General features: G+C 40.5%; 1 long non-coding RNA gene across 1 annotated transcript; it reads right to left on the bottom strand.

Moving 5' to 3' along the window:
* Positions 1-7,444: 7,444 nt before the first annotated feature.
* On the bottom strand, positions 7,445-12,684 carry LOC121861731. The gene is made up of 2 exons (XR_006088070.1): positions 11,753-12,684; positions 7,445-8,522 (listed from the first exon to the last, which is right to left on the bottom strand). It is a non-coding gene; the product is annotated as an uncharacterized LOC121861731 (long non-coding RNA).
* Between the last annotated feature and the right edge of the window lie 2,716 nt (positions 12,685-15,400).

Genomic DNA, 15,400 nt, shown 5'->3' on the forward strand with positions numbered 1-15,400 from the left:
TTTTTGGAATGGTGTTTATTATGGATGTTTTTTTTTTTCAGTGGAGCGAGTGGTGTAGGGTATGTTCCTCGTGGTAAGAGTAAGGAAGGAGACGACGAAGTATTGTGCATTTACCTCGGCGGTTACGAAGAGGATGCGCTGCGAAGAAAGGAAGAGGCACGTCGACGACGGAGCCGGGAATAACCGCGGAGGTTGCTCCATACCAAGAGATAGGGTTTTTGTCGGTGAATTATTTGAGCAATGGGAAATGATAGTTTGCCTAGAAGTGTGGCCGTGAAGTGTATATTGTAGGTAGTATAAGAAGAGCACTACGAAGAGTTTCACGAGTGCGACGAAGCCGACGGGTGCACTGCTTCGTAGGTATAATGCATTTGATAGAAAAGGCCATTACGAGTTGACCTCTATTGTTGTGTTTTCTCGGTTTCAGATTGAAGCGATGGGGCAAAGTCGCTTTGGCCAAGTCGCTGTAAGGAGCCGAGAAGATGATGTCCTGTGAAGGTATAGCCGTCGTCCCTTTGACTGGAGCCGAGAAGAAGGCGTCCTGTGAATGTATAGCTGTCGTCCCATTGACCGGGGTGTATGGAGCCGAGAAGATGGTGTCTTGTGAAGGTATAGGTGTCGTCTCTGTGATTGGAGCCGAGAAGATGTCCCGTGAACTTCTAGCCGTTGTTCTTGTGACTGCTGTGTATGGAGCTGAGAAGATGATGTCTTGTGAAGGTATAGGTGTCGTGACTGGAGCTGAGAAGATGTCTCATGAACTTCTAGCCGTTGTCCTTGTGACTGGGGTGTATGGAGCCGAGAAGATGATGTCTTGTGAAGGTATAGGTGTCGTCCTTGTGACTGGAGCCGAGAAGATGTCCTGTGAACCTAATAGCTGTGGTCCCAGTGAGGGGTGTATGGAGCTGAGAAGATGATGTCCTGTGAATGTATAGCCGTCGTCTCATTGACCAGGGTGTATGGAGCCGAGAAGATGGTGTCCAGTGAATGTATAGCTGTTGTCTCTGATTGGAGCCGAGAAGATGTCCTGTGAACTTCTAGCCGTCGTCCCTGTGACTGGAGCCGAGAAGATGATGTCCTGTAAACTTGTAGCCGTGCTCGAGTGACCGGGGTGTATGGAGCTGAGGAGATGATGTTCTGTGAATGCATAGGTGTTGTCCCTATGAAGATGATGTTTGATGTACTGTACTGTATTATATTGCTAAGTGTATAGAATATATGTATTTGAGTTGAGTTTTGTGTTTTCTTTATTGCCTGATGTGCATTTTGAGTGATACATAAGGTAGAAGACGACAACGACAAGTGATTAGGCACCAGAAGACGTGGAGCGACACGAGATGATGAAGGTAATGTGTGAAGAATTGAGATTAGTTAATGTAATATGATTATATGTAAAGTAAAGTAAAGTAAATATGTTGAAATGCATCATTGAGGTTAGTTGATGTAATATGATTATATGTAAAGTAAAGTAAAGATGTTGAAATGCATCATTGAGATTAGTTGATGTAATATGAATTTATGTAAAGTAAAGTAAAGATGTTGATATGTATCGTTGATATTGAGATTAGTTAATGTGTTGAATAATTTGACTTGTATTATTGTGTGAATTGTAATGCTGTTTTTGTTTCTCCCTTTTCTGACAGGTACACGGGAACACATGTGGTGTTGTTTAGAGTGTTTATTGAGCAACAAAGGTGATTTTTCAACTGAGAGAGAGTAGTTATTCCTCATTGGTTGTGAGTTGGTGTTTTGATGTTTGTTTGCAAACAAAAGCTTGGACATTGTCGATCTATCACACGACTAGTCCATAGACACGATATCTGTGTCGAGAGCTTTATGACTAAACCTATTGTTGGTACTGACATAATTGTCAGTATCGACAAAATGGTTAAAGTCAGTTTGCAAACAAAACATTAAAATACTAACTTGAAACTAATTTGGAATAACTACTTTCTTTCAGTTGAAAAATCACCTTTGTTGCTCAATAAACACTCTAAAATAACTTATAAAAAAAAGAAGGGAGTGGCTGGAGCCTATCTTAATAATAAGATAGTGAATTTGAAAAAAATCCCGTTTTCTGTTCACTTGGAGAAAATGGGAAACTATCAAAGAAAATGGGAAATTTCTCTGGCTCCAAAACTCCCGTTTTCTACGACATCCCGTTTTCTACAACATCATGCTTTGCTTCTCCAAATCCAATATGGCTGTATGTTAACTTAGGAAAAATAAAGACATTGATTATATACTTTCTTTTATTATGCTCAAAATATTTCTATGTCCACATACATGAAAAATATACAGTCCACAAATAATGAAAAAATTTCTAAGTCCACAACACAGCAAAAACAACTAAGTCCACACACCATGAAATTTTTCTAAGTCCACAACATGAAAATTTTTCTATGTCCACAAAGAACGAAAAATTTACTAAGTCCACACAACAAAAAATACTAAGTCCACACAACAAAAAAATACTAAGTCCACAACACATGAAAAAAATACTAAGTCCACACAACAAAAAAATACTAAGTCCACAAAACAAAAAAATACTAAGTCCACAACACATGAAAAAAATACTAAGTCCACACAACAAAAAATTACTAAGTCCACACAACAAAAAAATACTAAGTCCACAACACATGAAAAAAAACTAAGTCCACAACATGAAAATTTTTCTATGTCCACAAAAACGAAAAATTTACTAAGTCCACACAACCAAAAACATACTTAGTCAACACCACAAAAAATACTAAGTCCACACACCATGAAAAATTTTATAAGTCCACAAAGGATGAAAAATTTTCTAAGTCCACATGACATGAAAAAAAACTAAGTCCACAACATGAAAATTATTCTGTCCACAAACAACGAAAAATTTTCTAAGTCCACAACACATGAAAAAATTAAGTCCACACAACAACAAAAAATACTAATTCCACACATGAAATTATTATAAGTCCATAAAGGATGGAAAATTTTCTAAGTCCACAACACAGGAAAAAAAAACTAAGTCCACAACATGAAAATTATTCTATGTCCACAAACAACAAAAAATTTTCTAAGTCCACAACACAGGAAAAAAAAACTAAGTCCACAACATGAAAATTATTCTATGTCCACAAACAACAAAAAATTTTCTAAGTCCACAACACAGGAAAAAAAACTAAGTCCACACAACAACAAAAAAATACTAAGTCCACACACCATGAAAATTTTCTAAGTCCACACAACATGAAAATTTTCTAAGTCCATAAAGGATAAAAAAATTTTCCAAGTCCACAAACATAAATTAGTCCAATTCCACAAGAGGAAAAAAAACTAAGTCCACAAACAAAGACAATATTTCAAAGCACAAAATATGAAAAATATACCAAGTCCACACACATTGAAAATTATTACAAGTCCACAGGATAAAATAATACTAACTCCACAACATATGAAAATTTTTCTAATTCCACAAACAATGACAATATTTCCAAATACAAAAACAAACAATAAAATAATACAAAGTCCACAAACATCAAAAATATAATAAGTCCACAATCGATGACAATTATTCAAAGTCCACATACATTAAAAGTTATTCTAAGTCCACAAACATTGAAAATTATTACAAGTCCACACAAGTTCAAATAATACTAACTCCACAACATATGAACATTTATCTAAGTCCACAAACAATGAAAATTTTTACAAGTCCACACACGATACAAAATTATTCCCGGTCCACGGACGTAATACATTAATACGGAGCCACAGACGATAAAACATTTTCTATATCCACAAAATATTCAAAGTCCACAAACAGAAAAAACATACCAACTACACATACACAAAGGCTAAAATAATACTAACTCCACAAACATCATAAATTATTCCAAGTCCACATACATTAACAATTATTACAAGTCCACAGAGGATACAAATTATTCTAAGTCCACACAACATGACAAAAATACTCAGTCTACATTGACAATTATTCAAAGTCCACAAACAATAAAATAATAACAAGTCCACATACATATTAATTATTCAAAGTCCACACAGGATAAATTAATACTAAGTCCACAAAGGATATTCAAAGTCCACAATCATTATACATTATTCAAAGTCCACATAAATTGAACATTATTCCAAGTACACAAACAATAAATTATTCAAACTCCACAAAATATTCAAAGTCCACACAACATAACAAAATATTCAAATATCCACAAACATCATTAATTATTCAGTCCACATAAATTGAACATTATTCCAAGTACACAAACAATAAATTATTCAAAGTCCACAAAATATTCAAAGTCCACAGAAATTGATCATTATTCCAAGTACACAAACAATAAATTATTCAAAGTCCACAAAATATTCAAAGTCCACACAAATTGACAATTATTCAAAATACACAAACAATGAGACATTTTCAAAGGATAACAATTATTCCAATTCCACACAAAATACACAATTATTCAAAGACCACAAACATCATCAATTATTCAAAGTCCACACGGGATAAAAAATTAGTCCGATTCCACCGGCGTAATACGTTATTCCGAGTTCGCGTGCGTCGATAATTATTGCCGGTCCTCGGACCCGACGCGTAAATTTCCCGGTCCACAAAAGGCAAAACAAATTCAAAGTCGACAAACATTATCAATTATTCAAAGTCCACAAAGGTTAACAATTTCAAGTCCACAAACAACTACAGGTTGTAACTCTCTAGTCCGGCATTCTGTGCTCCGCAAACTCCCGTGGTCCAAAACAATTTTACTTTCTCCAACAGGTACATAGGCAGTTTTTTTTTTTTTTCTTGGAAATTATCATTATTATAGCAGGAGTATTAAATTGTGGGTCAGTGACTTATGCCCAGGTGGGCTAATCCCCTAAAAAAAAAACCCCCAGGAAATTAAGGTTTGTTTACATCCAGCACTTCAGCTGCTCTCTCTCTCTCTTTGTCTATAGAGTACAACATTTAACCCTTCAGCAATAAATAAGTGTTGCTTTCATATTCTTATGTAGAGTAATGACGATATCTTTTCACATGTGCGCACTCACTTTTTTTATGGTTAACTACTTATATTGTTCCATTTTTTAACATTAAATAACATTACACGTACTTCAAACGAGCATATTAATTTTTTTACATTAATTTTACTGCAGCTAAAATCAGGGTCTTATTTTCTTCAGTTTTATATGTACAACCAATCGGTCACTGGTTTTGTGAGCTTTAACGTAAACGATGCCGGCAGCCGTCTCGTCTCGTCTCGTCTCCTCTGATATTCCACGTATTAATAATAAATTCTATTGCTAATTTTGCACACACAAACATTAATTCAATAAAAACAAATTCACAAACATCAATTAAAATAGATATGAACAGTAAATAAGTGTTGCTTTCGTATTCTTACGTAAAGTAATGACGATATCTTTTCGCATGCCCACTTACGCGCGCGATCTCTTTTTTTTTCTTTACCGTTATCGTTAGCTACTTCTATTGTTCCATTTATTAACATTACTTAAAACAACCATAGTCATTTGACTACAGCTACAGCCAAGGTCTTATTTTCTTCTCTTTTATATGTAGAACCAGTCAGTCACCGGTTTTGTAATCGACGAAAACAATGCCGTGTGTTTTAATATTCTACGTATTATTAATGAATTGTATTGCTCATTTTGCACACAAACAGTAATTCAATAAAAAAGACATTCAATAATGAATCTTTTCTACACGAGAGAAATGACGCTCTTTACGCGATTGTGCCAGTCGTCTGCACGTTGGCGGGCCGTTCAAACCCGTCGAAATTCCACTTTCCGCCGTCAAAATTTCTATTTATTTATTTTTGGCTCTGTTCCAATAAAATACGTTAAGAATTAAAAACTCTCCAAATTTGACGAGCTACTATACGACATTTAACCCTTCAATATGTCTTCAAAGAGGCCGTGATGCAGAGAAAGTGGTGCTAGTGCTTCCAAGCATAAGCACAAGTCACTATCTATCCAGGAAAAGGGTCAATTTCCATGGTCCGGCACCGGTCCGGTCCCGAGGTTGCCCGACTAGAGGTACGACATTTCGGTCCACAAACATGAAAAATATACAAAATCCACAAAATATCTCACTTATTCAAAGTCCACATACATGCAACACATTTTCCAAATCCACAAACCAAAATAATTTCAAACTGCACAAATGACTATACTATAATCAAACAACAACAACAAGTCAAAACATTTTTCAAACTACAAATAACTTCAATCAATTACAAACAAACATATACAAGTCTACAAATATTCGAAGACGACCGATCCGCGGACGATTGACTTTCGTCGACGACGCCACATTTTTTACGACTCCGCGAACGAATCTACGACGACAAAAAATAACTCCGCGACTCCGGCCGTTCCGGTCGATTCCGACGACGCGAAACTCCCGACAAAATATTCCCGGTGCGCAATTGACACCCTTCAAATTAAAACCAATAACTATTCCACAATCAACAATTTCACAAGTCCACAACATTAACTTACACTCTTCAACTATTTCCCGATATATAACTGCCCAAACCCGACGCGACCGCGTATTCAAACTACAGACGGTACGTGCATTCTCGTCCTCGATGACAGTTACTTTCCAAATCTAAATAGAACTCCTCCTCTTCTTAACAACAACATTTAGTCAAATATCAACACAATATATCTAATTCACACTCACAACATATATATAACAACAAATAAATACAATCCAACATACACACAGCAGCAGTAATACAACCACAAATTCAATTGGTAACAACAAACATATACAGGAACACAAAAACAACCAACAAATGGGAGTAACAACAGGATCAAGAGCAATGGGAGGGTGAGAAACAACAAGGGAATCACAATCAAACAGAGGAGGAGAAGGAACAGACGCAGAACAAGCCAAAGAATAAACAAGGAAGACATATGGCGAAGAGGAGGAGTAAAAGAAGGAAACAGGAAGAAGAAGAGGACGGACAGAAGCAGGTAGGGGGGAGAAAAACGAAGGGAGTTGCAATGAAACGGAGGGAAAAGAAGCCGCACGACAAACACGTCAAAAAAGGAGGAGGAGGACGGGGAGGCAGAGGGAAAAGACAAAAAAGGGAGGGCTTACAAATTAAACATTGTGCTCGTATTCCTTCCCCTACTCGTCCAACAAATTTTATTATTATACAAACGCCTTCACAATAAACACCTTAACACGAGTGGAGCAACACGGAGTACGGGTGAACGAGTATAAATTCAGGCCAAAAATATATTACTGCTGCATTACGTATTTCCTTACCGGTAGATGTCGCGGTCTCAAAATAGGTACCCACGCGCACTCCACGACTGCCCGCTCTCAAACGCACTGCCACAATTACGTAAAACTAATACACCTGTCGAACCTTCCCGCCATTTCAAACACGCGACTCTTAGTTAAATCTACTTCCAAATCATTCTTTACGCATCTCGCGGGTATACTTTCGTTTGTGCGCCGCCTCGTCTCCGTCCGAATTCCCGTCCGTTCTCCGTCGGTCCTCTTTCCCGTCCCGTAAACGGACCCCGATCGACCGTCGTCCGTATCCGCACGCGCCCGCACCCGCCGCTTTACGTACGACCCTTTCCTAAACCGCCATTTACTAAATTCGTCGTCGTCCGTCCCACGTCGAAAGGTTATTGCGATCGTCGCTTCCGCCAATTCCTCTACCGCGCGACTTCTTTACAATCCCCGTCGCATCCGTTTCTCACAATTACGCCGACTCGGCACTGACGAGTCAATTCCTTTAATACCCTACAAAATATATCATTCGTTGTCCCCCCACCACCATCCTTATCACCTTTTACTTTATATCTTCACTAATATATAACTACTCTCTCTGTCCTAAAAAACCCACCAAATAGTCATCATTTCTCCATTCTTATCGGTTACCACAACAACACCATCTATGTCGGTCCGATCTCCCCCGTTCTTTTACTTTCAAAAGGCGCACTTCCCCGCCGCCGCCGCGTTCTCTCGTATTTATGCTGCCGTTATTTACGGATGCGTCGCCGCATTCCGTGACGTTCTACGATCGTAATCATCTCCCCAAATTAGTGCAAACACCTAGTGATCACAGGCAACATCTTCAATAAATTCATTCTCGACATGTATCGACTTCCTCCGTCTTCGCAGAGTCGGTCTCTAAAAACAATACTACAAACATTATAACAATCGTTACAAACAACACGTACATTCATTTTACACGTTAAATCGTCTTTAAAACAATCGCGCCGGCCCGACATTGATGCGTGTCTCCTTCTGCGTTGACGAGTGTCTTCCCGCACTCGGGAGTGTGGCGTTCTTCCCGTGTTCCGGAGCATCTTCCTCGCGCGTCGACCGGTGTCTTCGTCCGCAGTCGACGAGCGTCTTCGTCCGCAGTCGACGAGCGTCTTCGTCCTCGGTTCCCGAATGTCTTCGTCCGGACCGCTCTCGTGCGCCGACTGTACGAGCCGTCTCCGACTCGTATCGGCGCGCTCCTCCGCAACTGAAACGGACAAATTACTGTCAAAATATATCGACAATTATCTACTATTACAAATTATACTAATTCCCAAACAAACTTCATCTAACTTCATTCTTTCTACAGTATACCTATACACAAACATATCTACACACTATTGCCAACTAAAACACACAGGCATACTCGACTACCCCACAATTACGTCCCGCACAAATTACTCCTCCCGCTCGTGCCGTACGCGGGCGCCGACGTCGCGCTCTGCCGTATCTCCGTAAATACCCGCGACCCCGTCGCCTAATACAAAATCAAACTCGACGCTCCTCCACCCGTCGGTACGGTGTGCACGTCGCCACCTCCCATACTTAACGATTATCAAAAAACATACAATATACCTATACATAACATAATATTAATTGTACATATTCGTACCATTCCCAAGAACTCGAGAAATCTATAAGACGATTGGGAAAGTCCACTCGATCCGGACCGGTGTACTTTACGACCGAATGTACGTCGTGCTCTCGAGGTCGTACCATTTACGTCTGTGAACGTAACTTCCGCAGATGTCGCGTAAAAATACGCGACGACGGAGATCCGGTACGAGGATAAACGTGTTGGCGGTGAACCAAAAACTATACGGCGAGTTCTGCTATAACGCGTGTTTTGACGACGCGATTTATGAATTGAGGAACGATATTTGTAAAACGCGAACTCGTTTCCTCCGACGCGATTCCACTCGAACGATTGTTATGGCTTCGGTTCACGTTCGACATCGCGTGTTCAATTGAGTTGTGTGTTTTGTTTGTGAACAATTGCAGAAATAATGTATGTAATATTTATGTATACAGTATACCTATATATTATAAGTCAATTGTAAAATTTTAAATAAAAGAGACAATCAAATTACATAGCGTTTTACACCGGCGCTCTCTTTACATCACACAGTGTTTACGGTTCACGTTCGACTTCGCATATTCAATTGATTTATGTGTTTTGTTTGTGAAGAATTGCAGAAATAATTTATGTAATATTTATGTATACAGTAAACCACTCACAAGGTCCTACAGTGACAACAAAGGGAAAGTGACCTCGACTGTGACCGTCTGTGCCTATTTTTAGCCGTCCTTGTGGTCGGTAATGCATATCGGTATATTTACTGATCATAATACTTATCTCCTATAAATAATTCATTTGAAATTTATTTTTGGGCAAAGAATATTCGGTAAATGACTGCGTTAATTCTTGAAACTACCCACATTGGTCAATTTAGGACATAAATGATGAACGGAAGTCACGTCACGGATTCGGAGTTTGGTCCTTAACGATCGCCATAAATGTACATTACCGGGTATAATGGTAGCCTCCCTTTTTCCAGAAAAAAGTATATAAATTAAAGAAAATACTTGCAGCATATTTAATATATTACAGTATATTATAAATAAATAAATCAACAAATAAATTCAAATTCCCTTATCATCCTGTGTTATAAACAGAAATACTCGAGTCCCCGAGCGAGTACACAAAAAGAAAACGCACGACCGACACATCCTCGAGTGGATAGAGAACGGACATCTCTACTGGGGGACTCGAACGTTTCTCGTGTTTTGTGGGCGCTGTAGCATAATATGAATATGTAAATTGTAAAAATTTAAATAAAAGAGAAAAACAAAATAAGTAGCGTTTAAAGTGTACTTTACATTGTGGCTTGGCGCAGGGTTATGCAGTGTTTACAGTTCACGTTCGACATCGCAAGTTCAATTGATTTATGTGTTTTGTTTGTGAAGAATTGCACAAATAATTTATGTAATATTTATGTATACAGTATACCTCTACAGTATATGTAAAATTTTAAATAAGAGAAAAACAAAATACATAGCGTTTTAGACCCGCGCGCTCTGTTTACTCCACACTTTGTTTGAAACACGTGTGAAATTTTTAAGTGTCCTCGGTGATTACTGTTTCTCCAATTTTGTGACTATGGAAAAGAAGAATATCTCTTGGAAGCACTCTGGTGATCATAAAAGAAAGGCTATAACACTCGAAGAAAAGCTTGATGTTTCATGACTCCTCAACATCAATCTTCTCCCCCATCAAGTTATATTCAGATTTTTTCAAGGTCAAGTGTAACATTTACTGTATGATTTCAATATTAGATATCAATGTAACATTTATTTAGACTGTACTACGAAATTTTTGTCGATTTGGAGTAATCTGCACCTAACCCTATTTTCTCCATAAGCCCTGTCATTTCTATTACACGAATTTCTATAACACGATGTTTTACAAGAACACAACTATCGCATTATAGCAGAACTACCCGTACTCGAAAGGAAACGTCTCGTATGCATCCGCGTAAACTCGATACGCCTCGTCTCCTCGGGACGTGTACGGCGATGAGGATAATCTTACGTCTGCGTTCAAATGGTGCAATGTGTCTGAGGAGGATCCCTAATTACACTTTTAAGGGAAGTGGATATACCCACGCCACGAACTTTCGGCTTCTGTTCCGAGGGATCGTCCCGTGTACCCGCCTCCGGCGTGCCGCGTTCCTATTATGACCCGCAATGTGCATACAATAACGCCTACTTGCAATACAGTATAAAACATAGGACATAAATACATATACCTCATCCTCCATTACAAGCTACTACATTCTTAACCCTTACACCCAGGTGACGTCCATCTGGTCTCCCCTTTGTGGAGGAGGGGGTGGGGAGAATTCATCTTGTTTCTCGATTTATCCCAATAGGAAGGGAGGGGGAAGTGCCAGCACCACCCTAACCCTTGGCTTATGGGTTAAACTCCCATTTTTTAATAATACTTTTCATATTGTATCCAACACTTTTAGACCAGATATGACACCTTCAATTCTATATCTCTATGCTAAATTAAGTACTCTCATTATAACACTTGTAATGTCCGTCCCTCTACGCATTTTCGATGGCACCCGAGTCTCGTCGTCGGTCGCATTTTCATTTCTCCCTCGTTATCTTTACGTTCTACTACTCTTTTACTCGTAAATTCCCGTCTTATTTCCTCTCGGTAACCGGTCAAAACTTCCTTCGATATTTCGTCGACGACGCGCCGCTTAATAAATTCTCGTCTCCCTTAAAAACCTTCCACTTACTCTACGCAATTCCTACGGAGACGCCGAGGCACGCCACATACGCATTCCTATTCTTCACAGAACCATTAAGTAAATACCGTACACTGCGATATAAACATTACAATACGGCGTCGTCCGACATTCTCACCCGCGGTTCGAGCGGCGTCCTCGGCCGGGGTCCGTCGAGTCGCCGGTCCGCACAAAAATGACGTTTCTGACTCCCGTCGGGTGACTGCAAATGAAAAATTAAGGTTAAAAAATATACATAGTCAATTAGGCATGCAAATTATACATGAACCCTTGACACCTAACCCAAATATCTGAGTACATTCTCTAAAGACCTGGATACATTTGCCAAACATACACTTTCCATTGGAAAATCTTACATACTTAGGCAGCCACCAAACGGGGAGATACCACCTCCGCAGACAATATTGGAAGCGTAATGTGTCGTCCGTGGTAGATCTTCCTGCTACGTGGCATCCCTAAAATTGTGACCGAGTCCCGGGTCGCTCGTCTGACTCTCTGTCTCGATTGTTTCTCTTACAACACAACATAAATCTATTGTTCCTCACTTTTGATTTTTTTTTCCATTTTGTATTTCTTTAAGGTTCTTCAGTATTATTGTTACATATAAACTAGGTTACCCCATATTTATGTCAATATGTTTTATTTTACTTGTGGAATAAAGCGCCACTTTGAATGCGCACGCGTGTTTTGGTTTCGTTTTTACGGACGGTCCCGAAAATATACCGGAGAGAGCGTCGTCGTTTGTGTCGTCGTCTGAGCCTCTCGCATCATATTTCGTTGATATCCACCAAAAATGAACACTGTAACTTCAACAATTATTATTATTATTATTACATTTTCGCCCCGATGTGGGTCGGTGACCCGTGCCCGGGTGGGCTAATTCCCATAAAAAAAATACGTATTATTTATTTACTTTGCACTCTTATACGTACGAGTGTCGACGAAATTAATCTGCCGTTATTTACGCGATCTCATTTCTTGCGCACTTTCGACGGTTCGACGCGTGCCCTCGTTCTACTCCGGATGCACGTCAAATACCCGACGACGACGACGACGCCCCTCCGGGAACGTCGTAGCGTCGACCTCCGGCGCGCCCCGCGACGAGAAGACCGCTCCGGAATTTCGACGAGACGTCGCGTCGAACGGCGTTCCGGACTATACCCTCGACGATGACTGCGAGTGGCCTCGGACCAAACCCCACGCCTCCCGAGACACGGTCGAGTGAGGCTTCGGTCTCCGTGCTCGCCGATCGCCGCAATATAATACCAATTAAAACACTGCACTGTATGGCAAGTCTACCCTACAATGAATCCCCAAATCTGCTGTACCAAACATTCACTTGCCTAAAACGGTTAGCACAGACACATCCACCCAGGCAAAAGAGGGGACTTCAATCGACTACTCTTGTTACGGCGGAGGAGCCGCGCGCTCGGTCCGTGGGCGTCAAACCCGAGCGTTCCTTTAATCGCGGGCTGTGGTTCCGCCGGAAGATGCCGTTCCTTACTTTCTGCAACGTGAAAGCCCGTCCTCCCAATTTCTCGCACGGCAACCGCCGGACGCGACCGCCTGCCGATGCCCTCTGGGTCCCACGCCACCCAAACAAACCCACCTAACTTTAGTAAATGGAAACGTACGTGCCCGAGAGTGGCGTACGAGTATTCTACGCGTGTCGCCGCATTATTCTCCCGCCGCTGCGCATTTCGATGCGTTTTCCATTGAAGGACTCGGGTGTGGTTAGCAAATTATTTGTTCCTCTAATTGACATATATACAACTTATAAACCCTTCTTCACACTCACAATTTATAATTATAGTCACATATTTTATAGCAAACTCCAATAAACTTATCTAATATTTATCCCATTAATATCAACACTAATAACTGGTCACTTCGACTAAGTGTGTGTAGTGTAATTGTAATCACACAAAATGGTACATTATTAATAAGGTGACCATCATATACTATAAAACTTATTAAATAAAACACAAAAAAGGAACGACAGGTGCTAGGAGAGAAAGGTGGTATGTGGAGGGAAGGGATAGAGGGGTGGAAGGGAAGGATAATAGATAAGGAAAGGAAGAATGGTACGTGAAGAAAGGGAGGGGGGACAGATGGTGGGATAGAGGGGTGGAAGGGAAAGATAATAGATGAGGAAAGGAAGAGTGGTAAGTGGAGGGAGGGATACATTTAGCTGGAGGTAGAGGGAACAAGGGGTGGTATAGTCGTCAAACTATCCGTTAATCTTTAACGTCGTGTACTCGGAGCTTCCGTCTTCTCGAGTGCCGGAGCGGGTCGCCGCAGTTGTTTTGGGGGTCGACCGCCGGGCAAGTTTTAGCATTCTTACTCAATGAAATACTGTACATTACAAATACACGTATAATATGACCTTAAGCTAAAATAACCGTTGACTGAGCTTTAGTTATCCTTAAAATAGCATCCATAAAAATAGAAAAACACGTAGGTTATTCTCGACGATCGTCTCGCGTCGGAGAGCGGCACTCGCCGACCCGTCTCCGGAGCGACGATCTACGGTCGTTCTTCGTGTCCTTCTCCCGGATCGCGCTTCCGCTGCCCGAGGCGACTTCTTCTGTGGGTTAAGTTTGTGATGTGAATGCTGCCTGCATTTAATAATTATACTGCACTACATCTATACAACCATTGCATAGGGTATTATAAATCAATCATAATGCCCTCGTAAAATATCGTGTTGATCATTTTTAATTTGTGTCGTGGACCGGTAAGCAGAGTGTCGAGTGGCCGGAGGTGTGTCCCGGGCCGACGGCGAGACGATACCCTACGTGATGGAACTAATCTACGATCGTAACTAGTCTATTGCTAGAAAATGCAATATACTGCACGCGAGACTACGTAAACGAGTACTTCTCGCAAACGACGACGGACCGTACGACTGCGCAATACGGGCCGAATCTCGAGCGGGCCCGCATCCGCGGACGGACCGCCCTCGGCGTGCCCGTCGACGGACACGCGCGCGACAAAAATCGCCACGACTATTTACTAAACGAAGAAACGGGACGTCGACGACCCGACGGCATTGTCGAATATTACGTCGTCGACGCGTTTACGTAAAATTGTTACCGGTCCCGCGTACGCGTCGGTGACCGACGCACGTACGGTACGACGTCGATGTGACGCGAGGCGCATTCCTAGAGAGCTAATAGCTTTAAACCAAATTTGGACTCAATTAAAGTGGTTTCAATGGAACAATTTACTTTGGTACTCGAGACTAACACAAAATACTAAAAAGACCCAATATACCCAAATGCACCTCGGCCCATCTCCTACAAAACATCGTTTTTGTAGTATCGCGTTAAAACGGACGCTCGTAAATCGACGCGGCTAAAATTACGAGACGCGAAATGGCCCGTTTACTCGTGATCGGATTCGCGGCAAGATGGGGAGGAGGGTTATCGGTTTGACAGTTGATGCCAAGGTCTAGAGCTTATTTATTTATCTGTCCTTAACAGTGACTTTCAGGTTTTCTCTTATGAAATATCACTAAACTGACTTGGAAGAATATAATTAACATTGCTGGAATTCTTATAAAATTGTGATTACTTTGAATATAAACATGCTATAGTTCACATACAAATTTTAGTTGTAACTAATTTTATTACAAAGGGCTACAAATTTTTTTCTCTTGTGCAAAATATACAACGTTTATGTTAAAATTATTAGCCGTCTTGTAACTATTTTAGCAATGCAAATTAAATTCTAACTTTTGTCTGTGATATTACTTAAGATAAAG

This window comes from Homarus americanus, unplaced genomic scaffold (assembly GCF_018991925.1).
Source record: "Homarus americanus isolate GMGI-L3 unplaced genomic scaffold, GMGI_Hamer_2.0 scaffold17534, whole genome shotgun sequence".
NCBI classification, from domain to species: domain Eukaryota; kingdom Metazoa; phylum Arthropoda; class Malacostraca; order Decapoda; family Nephropidae; genus Homarus; species Homarus americanus.